Genomic DNA, 24,000 nt, shown 5'->3' with positions numbered 1-24,000 from the left:
CTATTTTGATATCTCTGTAGCAGTTTATTGTTCTTGTGCACCTCACGTGCTGCACTGTAGGCATTAATAAAGAGTTTTTACAGCGTTTCTTCAGCCCGTAGCTGCACCCAGTTTTTAGCTATTTGATTTCCTCCATTCCTGTTTCCTTTCTTTAGTATTGCTGACCATTTCTCTCATTTTTATTTCAAAGTGCAACTATGGTGTTTTCTCCCAGTTCCACTTTCAGATCTTTGCTCTTCATATTGCTGTCCAACCGCTCTAACTCTTTGTTCACTGCCTTAGCGCTGAATAGCCAATATTGCCCCATGTTAGGCTTAACAGTATGGATTTAATAATAATTGTACTTTCTGGTTTGAATATGTAAATATATAGACATATTTATTAATGTGTGTGTGTGTAAAAGTTATATATATATATATATATATATAGATATAGATATATATATATATATATATATATATACACTTAAAGTGTAAATATCGGACATCCATTAGATGTCGTTTTCTAGGAAAAGGGCAGAAAAGATAAAAAAAAAATAAAAAGTCAGTGCTTTCGATTTGGAGATAGTAACAAAAGAACTTTGTGGGTTAGTGTACGTTTATATCATTTATGCAAACACAGGAATGATTTGTTTATTTACCTTCAACCTAGACATGCAGGGCCATATACTAACGATACATATATAAAAAAAACTTTTCATTTTCCATATATATCTGGTTATATAATGAAAAGTTTTAGTCTTAAGTTTTAATCATTTTATCTGGAAAATTCTCATGACTAATATTGATCAAGACAGTGATTGCGCGAATCCGAAATTCTTCAGGGAATTCGCATTGCTTGTAATAAAAACTCTCTGAAATATTATATAAAAGTGACAGAATAAAACAAATTGAAAAGGAGAATGACATGAATGAAGAAGTTTTAAGTTACTTCATTTATTCCATTTATACATATTCGTCCCCTATCGCACCCGACGCTTGTCAGGAAGGCTTCGGGGGAAGTCGGCCGAAGCGTGAAACGTCCTTTCTTATCAAGAGGGATTCCTTTTTCTACAAATTCCGAAGAAGTCTCTTAATGACTCGATGTTATCAACAAGTAGAGAGAGAGAGAGAGCTGTGTCCCCGAGTATCGATCGGGGAACAAAGAGGAGGAGAAGGAAGGACGAAGGATGGTTGAGGATCATAGACATTGTTGTCTCAATGCTACTTGCAAAAAATAATTAAAAAATATATAAATAAATAAATAAATAAATAATCAAATAAATACCCGGAAACCTGAGAATTTTCAGAGTCATGTTTAACTTTTGTTTAATTTTAACGGTGTATGGTCCAAGTTTCAATTCTTAAAGTAGTACAAGATTACAGTATACAATTAGGGGAACTAATCCTCTCTCAGATTATCTAGTAAGGTTAAGGCAGATCCAAATCAGTACCAATATAAAAGCGGTACAAGGAGTAGTTAATAGTAATTGTGATAATAGTTCTGCTCTTAGGCCTTTAATACTTTTAATGAGGGTGAGATGAGATCTCATTATCTTTGTTTCGTCTCTTGCATGTTTTCTTTAAAAGTTTTCTCTTTAAGTAGAAAAGGGGAAGATATCTTTAGCAAGGCTTTGCTGTAAGTGTTGGTTAGTACCAGTACTTGTATTTTTCTATCTCTCTCTCTCTCTCTCTCTCTCTCTCTCTCTCTCTCTCTCTCTCTAAAACTTCATATTAATATTTAGGGAATAGATTCCATATGCTCTAGCGACTCAATGCTTTCCTTCCAAGAACCAGAATTCAAGAAGTGGAGAAATATATAAAGATCAGCTGAGACGAAAAGGTAAAGTAAATTGAACTGAGATAATTAGGTTAAATTAAAAGGAGGGAAGATATTTTGGTGAAGGGGTTCCACTCAATGCGTTTTTCGGCAATGACGAAAGGGAAAAGAAAATGTTTAATAACATATTGTAAAAGTTTATATTAGAAAGAATGAATTTCAGTATCCAAAGGCAGTTCATGTTTGGTATACATAAAACGACTATTTTCTAGAAAGGGCTACATGCAGCTGGTGAGAGTTCTTCGTAGGTTTATGAGAAGTTCGTGGATTTACGATATTGTTTTTTAGTAGATTCAGAAGTTCAAGAATGAATACGACAATGGCTATTCTCTCTCTCTCTCTCTCTCTCTCTCTCTCTCTCTCTCTCTCTCTCTCTCTCAGCAACAGTGTGGAAGAATTTAAAAGAAAGCTAGACAAAATTATCGAGACACTGTGAATGAACAGTAAAACCTGCTCCTAGAGATAAGTGAGCACACCATGTCTCCTTGGGTGGACCCAAGTCTTTGAGACATCCTAATCCTTGTAACTCCTTGTAACTCTCTCTCTCTCTCTCTCTCTCTCTGTCTGTCTGTCTGTCTGTCTTTAAATACTACGCATACACAGAAACAAACGGCATTCGTTGTAGGTGGAAAATCTGCTAATGCGATTACTCATTTTAGTTGTTTGAAATTACTTCCTCTATTATCAAACCATCGCATGGTCCACCTGTTTTATATGGCTTGAAATACTCTGCATAGCGCAGTGTAAAGTAGTTGTTATATTTTGAATATAAATATATTAAATATATTTGAATAGCAGCGAAATTTGTACAAAGTAGGATTAGTTCCGGATTACGTAGCCCATGTGAATAATTTAAGCTCTTGAATTCGGCAAGTGAGCAATATATATATATATATATTATATATATATATTATATATATATATATATATATACCACACATATATATATATGAATATTATATATATATATATATATATATTATATATATGATATATAATATATATATAAAATTGATGTATGTATGTGTGTGTGTTCCAAGATAACTCTGAAACACATAGAGCAATTTCAACCAAACTTGGTATACATTATGACTTACTGTCTAGAAAAGAATACTGCTGAAGTAAGACATCAATTCACTAGCACCAAAGGGGGTGGAAAGGACCTCTCTGAAACGGGGCTGGTTCTGCCTGTAGACTTAAACTCTACAGATTTATCATACATTTTGGTATACATATGACTTATTATCTGGAAAAGAATACTATGGGGATAAGATATCACTGGCCCATAGTAGAAGGGGGTAGTTGTAAAAGTAACCGAAACTGACAGATACTAGTTTCTAATCCATAGTTTTCGAGGTCACTGAGATGAATATTGACACTCCCAATGCCCTTTAAGTCCAAGTTCAGATCTGATAGGGATGGGATGAGAAGGGGCTGGGAAGGGGGTGACATAAAAATAACTGAAAAACGACAGATATTGATGTTTAATCCATCATTTTTTAGGTTGCCGAGATGAATAGTGACGCTCCCGAAGCCCCCCAAGACCAATTTCAGCCCAAATATGAAAGGGGGGCTAAGAAGGGTTGGGAAGGTTGTGACATATAAAAAATAACCAAAATATACAGATACTAGTGTGTTATCCGTAGTTTTCATGGTCGCTTAGATGAATAGTGACACTCCCAAGTTCAGCGCCGATAGGAAGGTGGGCTGAGAAGGGGTGAAAAATAAAATGTAAAAAATGACAGATATTAGTGTCTAATCCATAGTTTTCTTGATTGTTGAGATGAATACTGACACTCCTGATGCACTTTAAGTCCAAGTTGAGCTCCAAAAAGACTGGGGGGAGAGAAGGGGTGAAATATAAAATGTCAACAATGCAATGAAATTGAAGACACTATCTTAATAGGAAAGGGAGAGAGAGAGAGAGAGAGAGAGCGTGGAGAGGAGAAAGAGGGGAAAGAGTGAAGGAGAGCTGGTGAGAGAGAGTGAGTAGAGGGGGTGTTACGGAGGAGAAAGCATGAAAGAGTGAGAAGAGAGAGAGAGAGAGAGTAGGTATAGAGGGAGAGTTGGCGCGAGAGAGTTTATTGGTTGTTATTCAGTTTTCCCGGGCATTGCTAGTTATTGGATAGAGGACATTTAAAAAAGGAATTAATTATTTTGTAATGAAAAGAAAGGAAAATAGTGCAAATCTTTGACAGACCAATGTTTATAACTTCCTGATAAGGGAAATGTAGAAAAACTTCTGAAATTAGTATCAGTTTCACTAGTAATTATGGGATATTTGTTTATACATATATATATATATCTTGATTTTTTTATGTTTATTTACATGAAACTGGTGGGAAAACATACTGATGAATGAATTAAAACGAAATGGATTCTTTTTATGTATAAGCCAGCACAAGACATTAAAGTCGCCAGATTAATCCATTGCAAATTTAGTGCCTGTGTTCCCACTGACCTACATTCTCTGCTTTAACAAAAAAGGAGAGAAAAATGTAAAACGAAAACTGACTGTGGAAAGTTCAAATAAACAGAAATTTGTTTTGTCTGCACCATTGTAGAATCTCTTCTACCCCCGCATGCACTCTTTTTCCTTCCCAACTGTCAGCTTTGATCATAAGAGGGGAGTTATCTCTCTTGAGGGGAAAAGTTGCTTGCAGAAGCTCCAAGACCTTCGGCGGGAGGCGCCCTCTGCACGGGCAGTAACACCCCGCCGAAGGAAGGAAAGTTTGAGCAAGACACATCCAGGGAAAACAAATAAATAAAAAGTATCCAGCAGAAATAAAAGTTAGGCAAGTTTGTGGCTGGAATAGAGCCATTTCAAGTGACCCCCTGACAGCAACAACCTCTCTCCGGGTCATAAAGGGACAAAAGTCCATCCATTGGACGAAAGGGTCAAGGGTCAAGTGAGACGCGAGAGTGGCTGCGAACTCCGCTCTGCTGAAAACTTTTACTTTTTTTCCGAGTCTGACGGGAATCGCCGCATTTGCTCTTCAGGATTTAAGAACCTTTTTCATTTTGGGAAGTTTCGTCCCGAATTCTGGAATGTCTGGACGTCTTGCTTCTCCATCATGGCGACGAGGAGACGATTGTTAAGCGCGATCAGCATATGTGCTTTTGGAGGCATTTTGTGTATGGCGGATGAGGTTGGTAGGGCTAAGTTCGTCTTAAAACCTGAAGTTTTTATCTACGTATATTTTCAGCTTTTTGCTCTTGATAAATAGCATAATGAGTCTGACCTATCCTTGTGGTAAATATTCAAATGTATATATATCACACATATCCACAGGTGAAAAATAAGAGGCGGGGTGTAGTTCCCGACCGGTTTCAACTTTATTTCCAAGCCGTTGACTTGGAAATAAAGTCGAAAACGATCAGGACCTACACCCCGCCTCTTATTTTTCACCTGTGGATATGTGTAATAAATGAATCACTTGCTAAAGTGATTTTAATTAATATTTATAATCTATATATTATATATAAATATATATAATATATATATATATAAATATATATATATATATATATATAGAAAAGAAGCAAGTTTCATCAAATTAATGCCGCAGAGATCCAATATTTCGTATCTCAGCGTGACTGGAGAGTTGAAAGTGGATTTGGGAAAAATATCCAGAACTACAAAGCTTCGTCATAAACCTATCGAAGAGTTAAATCTTCCATATACGTTGACGCGTTCCTTTTTCCCAAACAAATTCTGCAACATATTTTTTCTATCTATCTTGAACGATTTATTAAAATTCACAGATACCAAGACAATTTTCATTTTTATCGGTGGTAATTTTATGTCAAAGTTTGCTATATTCTCGTCTCCCTCTTGCCCCTACAACAACTGGCATGCACCAGTATTTCCACATAATTATATACGTGTAACCAAATGACGCTAACCCACTGAGGTTATGTATAGACCTGTGGGAAAGAACTGTGTATCATACAGCGAGGGCTCATTTATTCTCGTTTCCATATACGCACCAAGTAAGTGAAAGAACATACAGAGCGTATTGGCTTCAAACTTACGCACGTGTGAATATAGAAACTCCTTCACTTTTTGCTCCTCATTCTCTAGTCATTAGTGACGGATGGAGTTCCTCTATTCGTTGAAATTTAATCTCTCTTTTTTTTTTTTTTCCAATGAACCAACTAATGATCCGACGTAATTAACAGGCGTCTTTGTCTTAAGAGCTGCCCTACATTCCTTTTCCTGTAGTAGAGAAAAGAAACACAGTTTCTATTGTTTTCATTTGATATTTGCCTCTTCTTAAGCTCTTCTGGGGAATAAAGACAAGGATTTTTCATGCTACGTTTCATCTAGGGTAACTATTGTTAAAGAAATCAATCTTCTTCATTCGTTTGGTCGAAGAATACGGACCCAAAAGTTTGTGACGGACGCCGTTCCCGAATGGGAAACTTTATGTAATCCACAGGTGTTAAGACAGTGCTGGAGTTTGAAGTTTAATTGTTGTTAAAAAGAGGTTCAATAAACTAACACATTAAAGCAAGTATTATCCTGGACGGTAATTTTAAAATTCGAAATTTTTTCAGAGTTGCGAAAGATCTTTAAATGCTCTGTTAATGAGAATAATTATTTATATCTTTCTTGCAGGCCATCTGCTTTTCGCAACTTCCGGTCATCGCAAGAAAACTTGGAATAAATTCAAGAGAAAGATTTGCAGGAACGATTTATATCCAAGAATCCGCGGAAGTGGAATATAAATCAGGTTAGTTCATTAGTAAGACTTTGTTCCCATTCACGAAATTGCTTGAGTTAGCATAATTTTATTCCAGTGGTTTTTTATTCTAATTTTTAGTTCTCTACTTATCTTGACAAAAGAGAGGGCAAGGAACTTTTGACCAGAAAGAGATGAAGTCGCTTCCATTAATGTTTGTCGTTACTTAATATGAAGAAATGACCAAGGCTTTATACCATTGGGTATTAGCAAAATTTCCTTTCCGCAGGAAACTCCGCTTTATTCTTAATACTTTATTAGATGCTTAATACTTTATTAGATGTATGAGATATAAAGTATGAAATACATAGATACATCTTAGCTTTATAAGAATTTGGGTAGGAAATTCTTAGAAAACTGAGGAGGAAGCAAATGTAATTCATTAGGAGAAGCAAAGACCAGTGGAGAATTTAACGGAATTAGAACAAGAAATGAAACGGTAACTGGTTAGATAAGAGAATTAAGTTAGGAAATCTGGGATAGAAGATAAGAACTTTTGAGGAAAAGACTACTTAAGGAAAACGGTTTTACTTCAATAACCTTGGAAGGTACGTGTAAGTTGTAACCAAAAAAAGAGAAGTAATGTTATAAAAATAGGTCAGTGGACACAGCATGTTAAATTAGGTGTTACTTTAGGAAACGACTGATGGAGTGCGTTGCAATAGATAAATGTAAAGAATGAATTAAAAAGTGTAACTTAAAAATATATGGTTAGGTTTGAAAGATGCGGAAAAAAAAGAATGCCATCATCAAAATATCAAAGGTGATGTTGTTGATTATTCAGCAGAAGAGAAGGAAAATATACTCTTGAAATATAGAAGAAAGAAAATTCTTTGGAAACAGCAAAAAATACCTTGAGGCAGACGAATGCGACTGGAAAAAAGCAGAAACAAAATGTTACTGATAAAGAAGCAAATTGCACGAAAGGATAAAAACGGACTGAAGAAAAGCAAATATTCAGTGACTTTCACTTCTAAGATTATTGTATCACTTTGATTTTGGCATTCTAAACCCTCTCTCTCCTCTCTCCTCTCTCTCTCTCTCTCTCTCTCTCTCGCTCTCTTCTCTCCTTCCTCCTTCTTCTCTCTCCTCTCTCTCTCTCTCTCCACATACTCACACACACACTACACACACACACAACACACACACACACATATATATAATATATATATATATATATATATATATATATATATATATATATATATATGTATATATATATTCATATATAATGTTTGTGTTTGTGTTGTGTATGTCATTTTATGGCTGCTTGAGAGACGACTGAAGCCGCAGTGAAGAAAAGACCTCTTAATGGGGAGAGGGGAAGAAGCTCTTCATGTTTCAGTCTGAAGCGATTCCAGGGAAACAGCCAACTTCTAAAGATACGAGGCAGTTTATAAACACCTTGAATCCGAACACTTCTTGCTTGGCCGTCTCCTGCTTGCAAGAAGGAATGACATATTTGTGATGCCCTTTTAGATTTAACAGCTTCCATGATAAAATTGTACAAAGGATATTTATGCAGGCCGGTTCAAGTTGATTTAGAAATTGTCTGTAACTTCAGTAACCGACAGTTTTAGACGGTCTTTCTACAGTAGTTGTTAGACGTTTATGTAAATAATTGAAAATCATGTTTTCCTGCGGTAGACTACCAAAGGTGCTAACCATCTGGTTCTCTATAAGTTTTTTGGGATGAGGTTGCTAGCCTTATGTTTGTCTCCATCTCGACTGCTACCTACTGCTCACGACTTCACGTACTAAATTCGTTCCAACAGAAGCTCATGTAAAAAAAAAAAAAAAAAAAAAAAAAAAAAAATTGTCCAGTTCATCTCAACGAAAGGTGCCTAATGTAATCCTTTCCCCTTCTTTTGCTACTAGCAATTCTTCCTTCTGAACTACCTTTTGTCTACTGCGGATTTCTTTTGAACATAACAGATGTTTGGTGATCAAGTTTTTTTTTGTCACAAAGTTTTGTTTTTCCAAAGTTTTCCCTTAAGGCTACTTTCATTTTTTTTTATGTAACAACTTCTGCTCCTTTCCCCAGCACTAATGGTGTTGAATAAACTTTTTTCCACTTTTATCAGTTGCCTCCACTATACATTTTCTCTTGTTCAAAATCTGCATTTTCTCTTGTTCAAGAAACCTACATTTTCTCTTGTTCAAGAAACCTATATTTTCTCTTGTTCAAGAAATCTATATTTTCTCTTGTTCAAGAAATCTATACTTTCTCTAGTTCAAAAATCTACATTTTCTCTTGTTCAAGAAATCTATATTTTCTCTAGTTCAAAAATCTACATTTTCTCTTCTTCAAGAAATCTATATTTTCTCTTGTTCAAGAAATCTTTATTTTCTCTTGTCCAATAAATCTATATTTTCTCTAGTTCAAAAATCTACATTTTCTCTTGTTCAAGAAATCTTTATTTTCTCTAGTTCAAAAACCTACATTTTCTCTTGTTCAAGAAATCTATATTTTCTCTTGTTCAAGAAATCTTTATTTTCTCTTGTTCAAGAAATCTATATTTTCTCTAGTTCAAAAATCTACATTTTCTCTTGTTCAAGAAATCTATATTTTCTCTAGTTCAAAAATCTACATTTTCTCTTGTTCAAGAAATCTATATTTTCTCTAGTTCAAAAATCTACATTTTCTCTTGTTCAAGAAATCTTTATTTTCTCTTGTTCAGAAATCTACATTTTCTTTTGTCCAAGGTTTTCCTGATGATTCATCCCCTCACTTTTCTCTTCCCCTTCTGCCTTCCTTTGTCGGCTCTCGGTCTCCCATTACTTTTGTTTCTTACCCAGAGCTGATCCTGTGGGCATAAACGAATAGGTATCCTGTTATTTATTTATTTATTTCTCTGTCTCTTTTCCAATCCAATTTTTCTCTTTCTTTTGATGAAAATTTGAACCGAGCTGCTCACTTCTGTTCAATTAACTTCACTAGCCTTGAGAGGTCACATTCCGTTATGTTTTTAATGCATCTCCAGAAAGAATTCGATGCTGCCTTTAAGTGTTGGAAGTCCCTTTCTTTATCCACTTATCGAGACCTTATTTGTGGCATTTTTCTGGCCGTTCTTAATATTGGTCGTATATTAGAGGTCTTCAGCGTTTATATCCCTCCTCGATAGGATTTAATTAAAAGCAGAGCGTTTGATCAGTGACATTGCTTCGTCTCTTTTCTTGATTCTCTTTCTCTCCATCACTAGGGAGTATTTATGTATTTTATATTAGTACTTTTTCAGACACTGTTCCTTTGAGATAAAAGCCCCTCTCCACATAGGTAGCTCTTTAAAACCTTTCAGACCACATCTCTTTTGAAATGAATAATCCTGGATTTCCACGGCCATCAGCATGTTTTTCTTTGTAATTGCGGAGCTTCTTTCATTATTCTATTTTCCCATAGTTATACAGCCTCTCGTCATTCAGGCGAAGAGGTCGGGCTGTTGATTTCCTCCAAGTTATTCCTTAGTTTTTCACTTTCCCATTTTTTGTCTTTGAGGCTGGGCTAGTAAAGCGCATTGTTCGCTGTCCCTTTGACTACATATGTATACATCCATTACCTCTATACCCCCGTTAGGCACTATTGAAGGGATTTGCAGCATCCCCTCAGCTCCTGGATGCACCCACTTTAGCCTTTTCCTTTTCCTCCATTCCTGCTTCTTTTCTTCATTCTTGCTCTCCAACCTCTTAAATATTGCTTCTTAGTACAACTGAGGGGTTTCCTTCCAGTTCGTTCATTACATCCTTGTACTTTCTCTTGCTGTTCAGCCACTCCAACTTCCTTTGTTCACTTTTTTAACAACCTAAATCTCATAATAATTACCCTCTGATATGTACATGTAAAAATACAGAGAAACATAATGTGTATATATCATATCCCGCGATTTTGTTACGTCCAAGGAACTGGATTTCAATAGATCGGCTAAATCAATGACTTGGCTCAATTTAGATGCCTTTTAACGGGGCAACTTAATCAGTGACTACGAAGGACCAACAAAATGGGGGCAGTGAACAGAATAAGTCAAAGAATTGCTGTGAAAAGTATGCTAAGGTACCAGTTAGTTCAAAGATACACTACACGTCCACTAAAATGCAGTATTACTTCACTGAAATAGAATATCGAGGCACTGTATGCTACTGTATTAACGCTAACTAGTGCCACAACAGTTACGAACAGATGTAACTAAAATTAACTAGGACTAATTTCTAAGATAACACGTAAAGTAAGTAGGATTTCCTTCGATGGGTCTGACACAGAACAGCAGGGAGAGATGCACCTCTCAAAACAGTGTCTGTGATTACTTGGTAAATGCACTTTGCAATTGTTTACAATAGCACCGTTGCTTGACACACATGTAGACACAACAGCACTGCCGGTAAATCTGGGACAAAGTTGTAATGACTGAAGCTAAGGTGTTGCAAGAATTTACTTGACTCAAGGCGCAAGTGCAAAGCAAAACTTAATACAATTTCGCACTATGTTTCAAGCAAAATAGATACTCGAAGCTTGTCGCCAAAATACAATTAAATCACTATTCAAGAATATGACAATAAGTAGGTCACGGTTCACTGGAATGGAATTAGTTAGACAAAATTCAAATGTGAAATTGAGGATCTAGGGATGGGAATGGAAAGGATGTTAGGAATAGGGGCTAGAATTACAGAAACTGATTTCTAATCGAAAATACAGTTTCTTGTCACTCTGCCTAATTTAATCGGACGTGATGTTCGTTGTAGAATGAGCTGTTGGGATGGTCGTTGAGGAAACTTATAACTTCTTGCTACCAATGAAGGGAGTAGGCAGGGTTCGACTGGAATGGCTGGTTGCACAAGGGCCTTGGTATGATATAGGCTAAGTGAGTGAGTTAGAGATTTCTCTGGAATATGTCTGCAATGGAAGGGCTCATAGGCTTTAAGCATAAGCCAAGGCACTGGGCCGGATGAGTCTCTCTCAACTCGTTATGGACAGCTGGGTCCAGAGATACCTACAAACTTAGGGTATCGTGATAGAGTACTGGGTACTGCATTACTACTTCTGTGCTACTACTCTACTGATTTCTGGGGGCAATGCGGGGTTCTTTTATCCCCGTCTTCAAAGGAGGACCACCTGAATCCCTAGGTAGTGCTGGAAGAGAACAGTATTTCGACAGAAAGACAAGTCTTTATTGTCTACTTTTAAGAAGGGGCGTCGCAGGGAGAGAGGGGTCGAAATGGGCTCGAAATTAAGGGTCAGGTCTAATCTTAAATGGCCTATAGGTTGAGAATCCAGATGGAATTCTTATGGGATGCCTGGATGTCGTACTATTGTATTCTCTATGATCTGAGAAGACATTTTGAAAGTTGGAAGAGGTGTGAATGGTATGCCAAGTAATCTGATTTATTTTAACACTAAGCTTTTTATGGTGACATTAAGGTGTCGTTCCTATCAAAGGCAAGCAACTGGAAGTGTTTATGATTTATTTGACATGAGGCGAATCGAGTTAATTTCCCTGACACTATTTGGGCAAAACACGTGAATTTGTTAACTGCAAAACAACTCAATACTTCTTTTATTTTTACTTTAATCCTACAATTATTGGGGAAATTAAAATTAGGCGAAAAATGTAAGTGATGCATGCAACAATCTATATTTATATATATATGTGTGTGTTTTTGTATATACGCATATATAATTGCATATGCAATTAAATGTCGTTCTGCGTCGAAAAGAGTAGAAAGGATAAACAATAAAACGTCAGTGCTCTCGATTTGGATACAGTATTGAAGGAACTTTTTGGGTTTGTGTACGTTTATATCATTTATGCACACACGGGAATTATTTGTTTACTTGTCTTCTATCTAAACATGCAGGGTATGATCATACAGTAACGATACATATATAAAATGTTTCTTTTTGCCTATATATTCGGTTAGATATTCAAGAGTTTCCATCATAAGTTTTTTCATTTTACCTAGAAAATTCTCATGACTGTCGTATTGATCAAGACTGGCTACGCGAATCCGAAATTCTTCAGGATATTTTCTTTGCTGTAACAAAAATTCTCTAAAATATTTTGAAAGTAATATAAAACAAAAGATATTCAGAAGGAGAATGACATTAATGAAGAAGTTTTTATTTATTTCATTTACAACATGCCCCCTATCGCACCCGCCGTTTGTTAGGAAGGCTTTCTTATCAAGAGTGATTCCTTTTTCCACAAATTCCGAAGAAGTGTCTTAATGACTGGATGTTGTCAACAGGTAGAGAGAGAGCTGTGTCAAATCTCTGTCCCCGAGTATCGATCGGGGAACAAAGAAGAGGAGGTGGAAGGAGAAAGGCTGGTTGGGGTTCATTGATATCATTGTCTCATCGCAAACTGGGTAATATATATATATATATATATATATATATATATATATATATATATATATATATATAAATTCCGGGAAAGCTGAGATTTTTCAGAGTTGTTAACTTTTGTTTCATTTCCATTGTTTATGGTCGGAGTTAGTTCTTAAAATACAAGGTCTTGGTATACGATTAGGAATGCTAATCCTGTCTGAGCTGCATAAGGATGGGAGTATTATTATTATTATGATTAATTATTATTATTATTATTATTATTATTATTATTATTATTATTATTATTATTATTATTATTATTATTATTATTATTAAGAAGAAGAAGAAGATGACCTCTATTCATATGGAAGAAGCCAAAGAGACCACTGACTTCAAATTCAAGCCTCCAAAAAATACGGTAGTCATTGAAAAGAAGTAAGACGCGGTAAAGAAACCTCACATTAATAAAAAGAAAAAATAAATTAACAAATTAACCTTTACGTACTTTTACAGGTATTATGAATGAAGCTACACGATTTGTTTGCATCTAACTGCTTAAATGCATCCATTAAATTCCATAATTTCTCTTACACCTGTCTGTCTGTTTCTAAATCTAACTTCACATCAATATTTAGGCGTTAGATTTCAGACGTTGTAGTGGTTCATTGTTTTGATGGCGCATGTACATGGAGCCTGACTGAAGCAGTTACTGTCCTTCCAAGAACGAAGAAGTAAATATATTAAAAAGAGCTGAATAAAAGATTAGCAGAGGGGAAAAGATAAACTGTGTTGTTGAGATTATTGGGTTCAGTAAAGATGGTTTGGTGAAAATAGCAGTGATGAATTGGAAAAGAAATGTTTAATAACAGATGGTAGATGTATATATTAGAAAGAATGGATTTCAATTTACTTTGACAGGGCGCATATGAAGTGCATGAAAAGACGCTTTATTTTAAAGAAGGGGCTGCATGCAGCTGATGAGAATTCTTTGTAGGTTCATTAGGAGAGAGTGAGGATTTATGCTATATATTGTTCTAGATTCAACAGTTCTAGAATGAGTATATATATATATATATATATATATATATATATATATATATATATATATATATATATATATATTCATAAGTGAATACCACAGGAAAATGACAAAGCAGCAATCCAAGTGCTTTCGTATTTATTAAAACATCGTTCTTTGACGATGTCTTCATAAAGACGAAAGCGTTTTGATTTCTTCCTATCATTTTCCTGTGGTATCCGCTTAATTAATGGAGTCACGTGCATCTACTGTGATTTTTCTAAAGCATATATATATATATATATATATATATATATATATATATATATATATATATATATATATATATATATATATCTATATATATCAAATAAATAGTATCTGTCGTAGGCGGAAAGTCTGCTGATGCAATTACTCATTTTAGTGACAATTTAAATAACGTACTCTATTATCAAACCATCACATGGTCCACCTGATTTATATGGCTTGAAATACTTTGCATAAGGCAGCGTAAATTTGTTATTATATTTTGAATAGAAATTTGTTTAAAAAGAAGCGAGATCTGGACGAAGTAGGACTGGTTTCGGATGATGTAGCCCAAGTGAATAATTTAAACTCTTGTATTTAGTAAAAATATAACTATGCTTTGATAGACCAACATTGCAACTTGCCTAAATTGATGTTAGCATAACTTGTAATTATTTGTTTATTAACTAGAATGAACAAAGAAAGTATAAAATGAATTTACTTTATTATGTTGACCGATACTCTCATACACACATATATCTATCCGTCTTTCTATCTATCTATTGCACCTATGTATCTGTGTGTGTTTGTGTGTGTGTATCTTCTTTCCCACCGTTATCCCTATATTAAGGGGTCGGTTGCCCTATGCGTCTTCTCCACTGCTGTCTGTCAACGGCATCATCCTCCACCAAATCTCTTCTCTCCATATCTTCCTTCACTTTATCTCGCCATCTGAATCTCTGTCTCCCTCTCGATCTTCTTCCTCTAAGACGTTTTTCTTAAGCCCTCTTCACTCCCTCCTCATCATCCATTCTTAACACATGCCCATACCATCTCAATCGAGACTCTTATCACCTCTGCACTCTTTACTAAGCCTGCTCGTCTTCTTATTTTATCATTTTCCAATCTCATAAGCAACGATATTCCAATAATCCACCCAAGTATTCTCATTTCTGGTTTCTCAAGCTTTACTTCCTCTTTTCTTCTTAGAGTCCATGTTTCTGATCCATACAATAATACTGGTCTTATCACTGTGTTATAGATTATGACTTTTAGCCTGATTGGCATTTTCTTATCACATACTACTCCAAGTACATCTGCTCATTTCTCCAACACCGCTTTTATCCTACTGTCAACTTCAGCCTCACATCCTCCCTCTTCGCTTAAAGTATCTCCCAAGTATTTAAACTTTTCCATCTGTTTTATAATCGAGGCTCTTCTTCCTTGTATTACTATTCTGTTTCTATCTTCTCTACTGCTCACCTAAACCTCTATTTTATTCACATTCATCTTTAAGCCACCCCTCTAAAGACTCCTGCCATTCTCCATCCCTTCCCTGTAGGTCATCCTCATCTTTGGCAGTAATCACCAGATGATCAGCGTACAACAAATCCCACAGCATTTCATTACTGATTTCTTCACTCAACACATGCATGACCAGCACAAACAAAAATGGGCTTAATGCTGACCACTTGTGTAATCCAGCACTATCTTCAAAGTTTTCTGTTTCCCCAACTGCTGTCGTTAGTTTTGTGCTCGTTCTCTGATCTATCATCCCGACCAGTTTTAACCAACTTTTCTGAGACTTTCATCTTCCTCAAACACCAAAACATCGCTTCTCTTGGGATTCTATCTTAAGCTTTCTCTAGATCTATAAATGCACAATAAAGCTCCTGGTTTCCCTCTAGCCTCTTTTCATGTAGCTGTCTTACTGTGAAGATGGCATCCACCGTCCTCCTTCCTATCATGAATCCATACTGCTGTTTCCCGATCTTTACAATCTCTTAATCTCGCATAAAGTATCCTCTCTAAAACTTTCAATCCATCTTGTGTTAGTTTAATTCCCCTGTAGTTACCATGACATTTCCCTTTTGCTTATATATACATACATACATACACACACAAAACCACACAACACCACACACACACACACACACATATATATATAATATATATATTATAATTATATATATATTTATATATATATAGATATATATTTATATTAATAAGAGTTTTTTCTTAGAAAATTCCCAACAATTTCGTCCTCCAATGGACCTCTTCATGGAACGTTTCTCAATAAACGCTCCAAGAAGAGGTCCAATGGAGGACGAAACTGTTGAGCATTTTCTAAGAAAAACTCTATTCATTTTCCAATGTGGAATACAATTGAATTAACATAACTTCGTGCCTAAGAAGATTACCAGTACTATATATATATATATTAATATATATATATATATATATATATACATATATATATGTGTGTGTGTGTGTGTGTGTGTGTGTGGGTGTGTGTGTGTGTGTGTTTATATATTATATGCATTACTCTAGCGGACAACTGATATATTGACGGACGGATTAAAAATCTAGTGATTCTTTTTGCGCGTTAGCCTTCACAGGACATAAATGTCGCCAGATTAATCCATTGCAAATTTAGTGCCAGTGTTCCCACTGACCTACATTCTCTGCTTTAACAAAAAAGGAAAAAAAATTGTAAAACGAAAACAGAAATTTGTTTTGTCTGTACCTTTGTAGAATCCCTTCTACCCTCGCAAACACTCTTTTTCCTTCTAAACTGTCAGCTTTGATCATAAGAGGGGAGTTATCTCTCTTGAGGGGAAAAGTTGCTTGCAGAAGCTCCAAGACCTTCGGCGGGAGGCGCCCTCTGCACGGGCAGTAACACTCCGCCAAAGGAAGGAAAGTTTGAGGAAGACATATCCCGGGAAAACAAATAAATAAAAAGTATCCAGCGGAAATAAAAGTTAGCGAAGTTTGTGGCGGGAATAGAGCCATTTCAAGTGACCCCCTGACAGCAACGACCTCTCTCCGGGTCATAAAGGAACAAAAGTCCATCCATTGGACGAAAGGGTCTAAGGTCAAGTGGGATGAGAGAGTGGCTGCGAACTCCGCTCCGCTGAAAACTCTTTTTTTCTGAGTCTAACGGAAATCACCACATTTGCTCTTCAGGATTTAAGAACCTTTTTCATTTTGGGAAGTTTCGTCCCGAATTCTGGAATGTCTGGACGTCTTGCTTCTCCAGTCATGGCGACAAGGAGACGATTGTTAAGCGCGATTAGCATGTGTGCTTTTGGAGGCATTTTGTGTATGGTGGATGAGGTTGGTAGGGCTAAGTTCATCTCAAAACTTGAAGATCATCTACATTTCTTTTCAGCATTTTCATCGTGATTAATAACAATGATTCTGACTTATCATCGTAGTAAATGTTCCAATACACACACACACACACACAATATATATATATATATATATATAAGTATATAGTATAGTATATATATATATATATAATATATATATATATATATATATATATATATATAATATATAAAAGGAGCCCATAAAAATGCCGAAATATGGACAGTAAGTACTCGAATTTAGAGACTGCTGTCTCTCTTTAGGTAAGGAATGAATGAGAAAAGTATTTACACCAAGAGATCCATCCACAGATAGTCGTTTAACTCCTTAATCTTATTAAGCATTAGTTGAAGAATATTTTTATCTATGATACCTGAATCCCACTCGCCCATTGCGATGTTCATTATCTTTTTTTGTTTGATCAAGGTTGACTCCACTATCTGTCTTTTGTACAGACATTTATTGCTATAAATTATATATGACAAATTCCAGTTTATTTTGTGGTTATGGTTATTTATATGGTTAAAAATAACTGTGGTCTGTTGTCCATATGCAACTAACCATTTATATTGTATTAATCTCTGGGGCAATGATTTTCCTGTAAAACTGGTATAAGATTGGTCACAGTCCAGGCATGGGATTTCGTATACTCCTGTGTCTTTGTGGACTGGCTTTTGTTGGATGTTAATCAGGGATTTGACTAGACTAGGGTATTTGGGTAGGTAAGGGCAAAAGGGTTAGATTTTCTGAGGGTCTGTGTCAGCGACCCCCTCAAGACAAGACGAGATCAGAGAGACACCCAACAATAAAATAAAAATCTCACACCTGGAAATGATTAAGAAATTCCATGCCTGAACTGTGACCAATCTTATATCGGTTTTACAGGAAAATTACTTCCCCAGAGATTAATACAACATAAACAGTCTGTTAGGTATGGCATCAGAACTCACTTTTTTTGACTATGTATAATTTATAGTGGTAAATGTCGTTACAAAAGCCAGATAGTGGAGTCAGCCTTGATTAAAAAAGGGCACCTGGGATTCAGATATCATAGATAAAATCTTCCTTCAACCGATGCTTAATTAAGAAGATTAAAGAGCAATTATCAATTGGGGTAACCTAGTTAGACGGCTTACCTGTGTATGGATGTTTTGGTATAAATACCGCCTTTTGTGTAACTTTTCTCATTCACTACCTGCCTGAAGAGAGAGAGAGCAGCCTCTGCAATACAGTACTATCTTTTTATATTTTGGCATTTTTATGGCCTCCTTTTATTATATGGAATTCTGTTGTAACAATATTTATAACAGTCATAGATATAATATATATATATAATAGATATATCTATATATATATATATATATATATATATATATACACACACACTCACACACACTAGGTGACCAACCCGGCACTACCTGAGAAATCTCTGACTGCAACCTGTGTACGTGATTTCCTTACGTGATTTCGGGGGCATTTCATTTACAGTGAATGAAGTTGGTAGGACCAAGTTTGCCTCAAACTTGAATTTGCATCACCGTTTTTTTTTAACATTTTGCTCATAATTATTAACTTACAGATTCTGACTTGTCCTTGTGATGAATATTCCTGCGCAAATGTATAAATATTTAAGAAGAAAAGAAACAAGTGTAAAAAAGTAATGCTGTAAAGAGGAAGGTTAACTGTCTCAGCATGATCAAGGTTTGAGAATGGAACCTGAAAAATCACTTTCCAGAGCCACGACACTTAATTATAAACCTACATTTTTTTTATGTTGTGAGGTCTCTTATAAATCATAGATGCTAAGATATTCCTGTTTCAGTTACACTACTATACTCAAGTTTTCTACAGTCTCTTCTCCCTCCTATTTCTACAGCATTCGGCATATCCATATTTCCCTGTTATATTCACTTGACCAAACTGCAGTAACATTCTGAGGTTAATTTTGAACTTTGTTGCTCTTCATTATTCATCCTGTTGACCTGTCTTTCTCTTTGATTCAATAATCCATTGACGCGTGGTAACATTGTGGCCTTGACGCTTCATGACAACCACTTCTTGGGTATAGCGTTAAACTGCCTTTCATGCTCTTTAGACTTTTGAAGCATTCAGCCGTCACTGGTAAACAATTCCATTCAAACTTTTCCAAATTCATCCATTGTCTCTTTTCTATCATACATTGAAAAATCCATCACACTATAGCCTGGTTTTTATTTACTTTCGTTACCTTTTCTATTCAACTAATCTCTTTAACATTTCTCTTATTACAAACGTTTTCTAGTCATTCCTTTCTACCATAAATTTTCTCTGCGACCTGTAACTTAATCATTATCATCTGCAAACATTAGCTTATCCGTCACTCATTAAACGAACGTTGTTTTGCAATTTCGTCTTTCTCCTTATCTTTTCCCCGCTGGTCCCTTAAAAAGATTGCTGTCATATGCAACGTGGTGTGCCAAACTTCCTTTAATACTTACACTAAATTTTTAGGTTAAAATAGTCATTTTCTTGCCAACTCATCATTATTTTACCTTTAGTTTGGACAGTCTCTGAAAACATCTATGAAAGATCGAGTATAATCATTCCCAAGATGTTTACTGCCAAATTTCCATCAATTCTGTAAAGTGCTTTCTAGTCATTTCCATATGCCACATGCTGACTTGTCCGTTTTCCCACTTACAACTGTCTCACAATAAACTCTCGAAGTACATTTCCGACCTCTTTCTTATCTAGAATCAAGAACTCTCCCCAATTGAACATACTCTTGGTCAATCTCTGTGTACTTTAATAATCATGAACATGTATTGAATTATATGATTCTACAGGTTTAACATTCTTTTCAAGCATTCCTCTCCTCACAGAGACCTTAATGTTCCAGTGATCCAGGGAATAGGGATCTTCCTCTTGATTTACACAAATCCTGCAGTGACCTGACTACTCTTTCGTTAATTTAGCTCTTCCCTAAAACTCACGGCGCTCTTCCATTTTCAAGATTATGTTTTCATTTATCCTTATCTTTTGTTCAGTAACTTTCCAAATCTGTAGTAATGCATACAACATACTTACATGCAGGTTTTATAATAAGTATTATAGTATATACAATAATAATCTATATATTATATCTATATTTATATATTAATATATAAGATTATATATATTATATAATATTCTAATAATTAATATATATATATATAATATAAAATAACGGGGCTACCGCCTCCGTTATCCACTTTGGTAGCGAAAGCCATGAGCGGCAGGCAAACTGAGCTTTTGGTAACACTTTCTCCTCCCTCTCTCTCTCTCTCTCTCAGACACTGGCAATAGCCCCTCTTTCTCTCTCTCTCTCTCTCTCTCTCTCTCTCTCTCTCCATCAATCTTCCCCTTCATCATCTAAGGTCACCAAATCAGAGTCGGAACTACAAAAATAGATATTTATTCAGAGCAAAGTATTAATTGAATAACTCAGATTCTTACAGGATAATTAAATGGAATGATAACTCAAAGTTCAGATAACACAGATAACCCCCTGGTAATTAACAGTCTACCAGTAATTAGTAATCACCATTTATCCCTTCTCCAAAATATAGTTCCCTCCACTAGTACAGTTCCCTCCACTAGAATCACCTGTTAAAAGGACACTCTGATAAGCATACACAATTATAAAGACAAAGGCAAAAGATTAAATGAAATAGAACATCTTTACAAAATATCAAAAATATAGTCAAGCCACACCTTTGGCTAAAGCACAGTAATTCTTACCCATCTCAGCCTAGAATCTCCAAGCACTTTTCACAAAACAGAAAAAACGTAGGCAGAGCCATCCCGGCTCTTTCTCTCCCCGTAACCATCTCCATGGTTCTGGCTAATTACATGCCATTATGAACGAAAGAGGCTCACACGGACGCACGAATTCACCCCCTTCGTTCATGCCCTGAAACCACTCTAAACTGGTTTTAAAGTCACCTTTGACGAACGCCCATAACTACAGGATGAACGTTGACCTTCTGAGGTAAGGATTTGAATGTCACACCATCCAACAAGACACATCAGCATTCCTACGCTGTCGCTCAGACACTCAGTCTCCATGGGAAGCTAAAAACAATGAATCCCCAATTTCTAAGGAATGTCAAAGCACGACATACAACAATTTCTCATACATCTCATATATCATATTATCAGTCTTTATTTGTTACATATATATACATATATATATATATATATATATATATATATATATATATTATATATATATATATATATATATATATTTATATTTATATATAATATATATATATATATATATATATATATTTATATAATATATATATATATATATATATATAAATATATATATATATATATATATATATATATATATATATATATATATATATATTTTTTTTTTTTTTTTTTTTTTTTTTTTCTTTTTTTTTTTTTTTTTTTTTTTTTCACATGACCGTGATCCATATACATGCATTAAACTACAAAATGTCCAGTTCGCTTTACCTAGGAGTTGATATATTTTCATATATGTTAACCCAAAGGCCATTTTTTAGTTGATGGTAATTCCGTCCTCTCATGGATTCGAACCAGCAGCGCACAGTGGAGAAATCAGGACTTCAGTGATGTTACCGATTTGTTGGCCGAGTCGGTAACTCACTGAAGTCCTGATTATCCACGAGACGACGAAATTATTATCAACTAAAAAATTCCCCTTGGGTTAACACATGAAAATATACCAACTGCGAGGTAGAGCGAATTGGACATTAAATCACCTTTGTAGCTTAATGCATATGTAGTATATATGTGTGTGGGTATGAAATAACTGTGTACCATACAGCATATATTCATGTATTCTAGTTTGCATATGCATATAAGCACCACATCAAAGTAAATAACAAACAGAGCGTGCTACCTTCACACTTATGCACGTATGCGTAAAGATATATGCCTTCCCTTTTTGCTGTTCATTCTCTAGTCATTAGTAGCGGATGGAGCACAGAGTTCCTCTATTCGTTGAAATTTAATCTCTTTTTAATGAGCCGACTAATGATCAGACATAATTAACAGGTGTCTTTGTCTTAAGAGCTGGTCCTGCCTTCCTTTTACTGCGATAAAGAAAAGAAACAGTTTCTATTGTTTTCATTTGATGTTTCCCTTTTCTTTAACTCTTGTGGGGAATAAAGATAAGGATTTTTCATGCTACGTTAAATTCAGGGTAACGATTGTTAAAAAAATCAATACTCATCATTCGTTTGGTCCAAGAATACGGACTCAAATGTTTGTGACAGACGCCATTTCCAAATTCCTGAGAGACTTTATGCAATCAATATGTGTTAATACAGTTCTGAAGTTTGGAGTTCAGTTGGTGTTAAGAATTGATTATATAATTGATTAGGTTTTATAGATAAAAGATATATACTGAAGCAATTAATATCTTGAGGGGTAATTTTTTACAATTTGATTTCTTTAGGGTAACGAAATGTCTTCAAATGCTATGTGAAAATTTATATCTTGCAGGCCACCATCTTTTCGCAACTTCCGGTCATCTGAAGAGAAGAACTTGGAATAATTCAAGAGAAAGATTTGCAGGGACGATTTATGTCCAAGAATCCGAGGAAGTGGAATATAAATCAGGTTAGTTCATTAGTAAGACTTTGTTCCCATACGCGAAATTGCTTGAGTTAGCACAATTCTATTTAGTGTTTTTTTTTATTCTAATTTTTAGTTCTCTAGTTGTCTTGACAAAAGAGAGGGCAAGGAACTTTTGACAAGAAAGAGATGAAGTCACTTCCATTAACGTTTGTCGGTACTTAATATGAAGAAATGACCAAGGCTTTATACCATTGGGTATTAGCAAAATCACCTTTCTGCAGGAAACTCAGCTTTATTCTTAATGAATTATTAGACGTATCAGATATAACGTATGAAATACATAGATACAGCTCATCTTTATAAGAATTTGGGTAGGAAATTCTTAGAAAACTGAGGAGGAAGCAAATGTAATTCATTAGGAGAAGCAAAGACCAGAGGAGAATTTAACGGAATTAGAACAAGAAATGAAACGGTAACTGGTTAGATAAGAGAATTAAGATAGGAAATCTGAGAGGGAAGATAAGAACTCTTGAGGAAAAGACTACTCAAGGAAAACGGTTTTACTTCAATAACCTTGGAAGGTACGTGTAAATTATGTAAGTTGTAACCAAAAAAAGAGAAATGATGTTATAAAAAAGGGGTCAGTGGACACAGCATGTTAAATTAGGTGTTACTTATACAAACGACTGATGGAGTGCGTTTCAATAGATAAATGTAAAGAATGAATTAAAAAGTGTAACTTAAAAATATATGGTAAGGTTTGAAAAGATGCGGAAAAAAAAAATGCTTGCATCAAAATATCAAAGGTAATGTTGTTGATTATTCAGCAGAAGAGAAGGAAAATATACACTTGAAATATAGAAGAAAGAAAATTCTTTGGAAACAGCAAAAAATACCTTGAGGCAGACGAATACAACTGGCAAAAAGCAGAAACAAATTGTTACTGATAAAGAAGGAAATTGCACGAAAGGATAAAAACGGACTGAAGAAAAGCAAATATTTAGTGACTTTCACTTCTAAGATTATTTGTATCACTTTTGCATTGTAAACTCTCTCTCTCTTGACTGCTACCTACTGCTCACGACATCACGTACTAAATTTGCTAC

General features: G+C 35.1%; 1 long non-coding RNA gene across 1 annotated transcript in view; it reads left to right on the top strand.

The window, feature by feature from the left end:
• LOC135197576 (uncharacterized) overlaps nucleotides 1–24,000 on the top strand; it is a 60,514-nt gene that overhangs the window by 20,817 nt on the left and 15,697 nt on the right. The window contains exons 3-4 of the long non-coding RNA XR_010310608.1: nucleotides 6,440–6,554; nucleotides 22,820–22,936. This is a non-coding gene — a long non-coding RNA (uncharacterized LOC135197576). The remainder of the gene's footprint in view (nucleotides 1–6,439; nucleotides 6,555–22,819; nucleotides 22,937–24,000) is intronic.

Source organism: Macrobrachium nipponense, chromosome 21, assembly GCF_015104395.2.
Source record: "Macrobrachium nipponense isolate FS-2020 chromosome 21, ASM1510439v2, whole genome shotgun sequence".
In the NCBI taxonomy this organism is placed as follows: Eukaryota; Metazoa; Arthropoda; class Malacostraca; order Decapoda; family Palaemonidae; genus Macrobrachium; species Macrobrachium nipponense.
This window is presented reverse-complemented; position numbering and strand designations above follow the sequence as displayed.